Below are 4,656 nucleotides of genomic sequence, written 5' to 3' on the forward strand. Positions count from 1 at the left end.
CATCTCCACAGAACGGCGGTTCTTCCAGGCTCACTTTCAGAAATACTGAGTGATTTTTTTTAAGACAGCAAAGAAGCCTTTGTTAGGTCTAAGAGACAGCCACAGCAACTCAAACCCATGGAGGACCTGCCCAAGCAGATGCCTTTTTTCCCATCAATCAGAAGCATGTATTGCTATTTATCCTTTGTGGGAGGCACAAGAGAGCCTGTGGTAGAGTCAGGGAGGGCTCAGTCCATGAGCTCAGGGTCTGGCCTGAGCTACATGGGTCTGGCCAGGCTTCTGGAAGGCGAGGAGAAGTTCCAGGGGCACATCAGGATCTATCCCATCTCTAGAGGAGAATAACGCCATCTACACTCTTCGTGGCAGGACCTGGGGGTCAGAAATAGTCATTTACTGTTAGTGAAAATACTTTGATCCCCCTCTTGAAAGCCCTCACAAACTGGAGCAGCTATTATTGTTGGGGTAGATGATGGTGACCGGGACAGAAGCCATTGAACAGGGGAATGCCCATCTCCTAAATCTTCCCACCATAGGGGGTGGGATTGAGGGCAAGGATGTTGTAGAAGCAGTTTCAGGTCTAAGAGCAAAAAAAAGAGAAGGCTTACAAATGTAGTGTTAAATAGCAAATGGCATGCAGTTGACTGAATACGACCCCTAAGGAAAAAGCACAGAATTTTCAAAAAATTTATTAGCTAACCAGGAATGTTTGAAAAGTAAACATTCCTAGAAGCCTTGCTTATTATGTAAATGTGTAGCTAAGGTTTCTCCTTATCTACATTCATTTGTCTTATATTTAACATAATACTTCATTTTAATGTAAACAGAAGAAAATCTGCCCTTGAAGGTAATGGTTTAATTCACCAAGTGAAAAAAAGTTTTTAATTGTTATTGAAGTATAGTTGATTTACAATGTTGTGTTAGTTTCAGGGGTACAGCAAAGTGATTCAGTGCCATATATATATATATATATATATATATATATATGTATATACACATATATACATTCTTTCTCAGATTAGTTTCCATTATTAGGTTATTATAAGATATTGAGTCTAGTTTTCTGTGCTTTTCTTGTTGGTTATCTATTTTATATAGAGTGGTGTGTATATGTTACTCCCAAACTCCTAATTTATCCCCACACCCTCCCCTTTGGTAACCGTAAGTTTGTTTTCTATGTGTGTGATTCTATTTCTGTTTTGTAAATAAGTTCCTTTGTATTATATTTTTAGATTCCACATATAAGCGGTATCAGATGATACCAAGTGAAAATTTTTTAATGTAACCAAACGCATAGAGATTATAAACATGGGCTCTGGAGTCAGAGAGCTGAGGTTTAAATCCTAATAACGCAACTTACTAGCCTCATGTGCTCAGCGAGTTTCCTCATGTCTCTGGTCCTCGGTTCCTTTCACCTAAAACAGATCCTCACAGGATTGTTGTGGAAGCTGAATTATAATATATGTCATATGTAGCACAGTGCCCGGCTCATAATTACTCCAGGAATGGCAGTGGGGCTGTTAAGAGTCATAGTTTGAAAAAATTATCATTAACAGTAATGATGTAACAATAATAATAAAGAAAAATAGAGAGGCACTGGTAGAACACGTTGGAAAACCGTTCGGCAGTATCTCCCAAAGCTGAATACTTGCATAACTTATGGCTCAGTAATGCCATTCCCAGGGATGTGTGTGTCTATGTGTGTGTGTAAATACATAGATGCATTATTTTTATATACACCCATAACAAGGCAGCTCTGGTGTCCACACCACAGCCCTGGGCACTGCTGTCAGCAGGTCATTTGGACACCAGTGCCCCGGCACCGTCGCAGTTTCAATCTGGGCTCCTGCCTTTCCCCTCAGGTTCCACAACCACGCTGAGCCCTCCCACAAATTTCCTCATTGTTTCTTCCATAGCCAACGGGCACGCATCTCCTTTGTGAGATCCCTGCCTCTGTTCTGTCTTTCCACGTCTGGACTGAGGCTCCAGGCCCTTCTAAAATCCCACTTCCTTCTTATCTGGGTGCAGCCACCTCAGGCAGAAATATGCTAACCTGCCAGCCAACGCCAGGTAACCTGAGCACTCCCCCAGGGCGGGAGGGAGGTCCTGCTGCTCCTGGGGTCCTAGCGGGGACTTGCACAGGGGCTGGCCTAGAGTGTTGGTTTGGTGTTCCTGAAGGAGAGGGACAGACTGATGGCTTTGGCAACACTGGGCGGCCAGAGGTCCCATGTGATGTATCAATCACAGTAAAGCCATCCAGAGAGAGCCTTCCCCAGTCATGGTCCAAAGGCCCTGAGTCACAGTGGAAGAAGTGTGGGCTGTGCGATCACACAGAGCTCAGCCCAACCCTGATATTTACCAATTTGGAGGCTTTACCCACTTCCTTTGATCCCACGTTTCCTGGTGAAATAGACGGGCATAGCCCCTATCTCTAGGGTTATTGTGAGAATAAGCAACTGGAGTAACATCCATAAAGCATCTTCACATACAATACATGACCCATAAAAAATGGGCCCAATTGGGCCGGTTACATCTAGGGATGCTTTGGTTGACAAGAAAAGGACTGCCTAGATAAGATAAATATTTGGAAACTCCAAAATGGAGATGGTATAGAGGAGAGAGGAGTTCTTCTGGGTGCATCCGGTGGCCATTTGTCGAGGGTTGGTACCAGCTGGAAGATGGCGCCATTGAGTACAGATGTTAGGCCCCCTCGTTTTGGCCCCCAGCTACATGAGTTCACATCCAGCCATTGGCTTCCATTAACTCTGTGACCTTGAGCCGATTATATATCCAGTCTGTGTCTCTCAGTGTCCTTATTTATGCGATAGGATTGTGGTTTTCCTCCTCCTCTGTTTGTTTTGATGATTGAATGAGATAATACAGCTACAACTGGTTTAATGGTGAACTAGACCCGGCAGGTGCTAGGAAAGTGCGCTTAATTCTTTCTTTCCAATATCTTCAAGCCCACTCTGCTGGGGGGAGCGTGGGCTTGAAGGTATCCTCACCATCCCATAGACCAAACCCCCTAAACTAAAGGCCCTAGACTAACACTTCTCCAGTCACTGTCTTGTATTAATACACACAATTTCAGAAGTGAAAAAGCCACCAGAATTCTTCTAGATCAGAACTCCAATCTGTCTTTTGATTAAAAGCTTCTCCACCCATCACAGTTGGGGTCTGGTTTGGGTGCACTAACCACAGAGGAAAGGAACAGAGGGGGGTTTGACCATCACTTACCTACCTGGCTCTTCTGCCCCTCCCTACAGCACCTGACTCGTGGGGGCGAAGGAAGGAGGGAGAGGTAAGGAAGTAAGGACCTAACTTGACAGGTGAAGACGTAATCCAGGATCTCGCAGGAGAAGTGTCCGATAGTAACTCTCTCACAGGGTGCTCTGCTGGGCTCTTATAGACCCCACACCTTCCCTGGGCCAACCGTCTGAGCAAAGTCTCGAAATAATCAAGCCTGGCTACCTCCACATCTCACTGTAACTGACAGCAAGCAGGCTCCACTCCCCCTGGAGACCTTTGCCCTTGCTCTGACTCAGGGATCCCTCCAGCCAGCATCTGCGCTTTAGGTAGAGTCCCAGGTTTCTGAGCCTCGGCACTATCGGCTCGTTCGAGTGCCATTTGCTATGGGGCTCCGTTCTGGGCATTGTAGGGTGTTTAGCAGCATTCCCGGGTCTATCCACTAGATGCCAGTAGCACCCCTCCCTCTAGCTGGGACAACAAAAATGTTCTCGGACATTGCCGAATAACCTCTAGGGGGCAGAATTGCTCCTGGTTGAAAACCACTGGCTGAGACTATCCCAGGCAAGAGTTAAGTCCAAATTTCAGTGCTCTGAAAAATTCCAGGAGACACGTTAAGTTCCCTGAACACTTACTTGGTTTAAAGAGGCACTAATCTCTCCTCTCCTCGAAACACTCGCTAAGCTTTTGCACAGTCATCCCACACCTCCTATTTCACAGCCTCGAGAAGGGGAATAACGGGCCAACGGTGGTAAAACCTGGCTTCGGCCACCCCCAGAAATCCCACACAAATGGTCTTTTCTTTTCAGAATGTGCAGGCATCTGTCACTTTTTGTGCTCAACGTTTATTGCAGGGTTGGGGGGAACATTCTATCTGAGCACTCTGCAGAGACAGGAAAAGGGCTGTGTTGAATATTATGTTCACAGATACCATAATTGATTTAAAACAAATGTACATGACATTGACCAAAAAAAAGTACTTAATAAGAAAAGAAAACATTTTAGGCATATACAGCTTAACTTGATAAAATTACATTTTGAGGTAGGGCCCAAAGTGGGAAAGGCTGGAGAAAAGTTCTGTGGCCTCCTACAAGGCCTCTGCTTTCATGATACACTTTTATGTCTCTGGGAGTCATTCTACCACTTCCCTGGTCCTTCCCTCCCCAGGATGAAAGGGGCTGGAAGGAGGAAGCAAGAGCTGGTGGGCAGGAGGGAAGACCAGGAAATAGGGGCAGTCATTATTCTTATTCCTTTTTATTCGACATCAATCCCCGTCCCCAAAGCATTTTGTCAATGGAGGGCTTGGTTCTATTTCAAAATGGTGAACCTAACTTCATGGAAAAAAGCAAGTCATTGTAATTCAATAATATTTTATTGTCAACAGCATAAAAGAAATTCAATATTGAACCTTCG

Source organism: Phocoena sinus, chromosome 14 (assembly GCF_008692025.1).
Source record: "Phocoena sinus isolate mPhoSin1 chromosome 14, mPhoSin1.pri, whole genome shotgun sequence".
NCBI lineage: Eukaryota > Metazoa > Chordata > Mammalia > Artiodactyla > Phocoenidae > Phocoena > Phocoena sinus.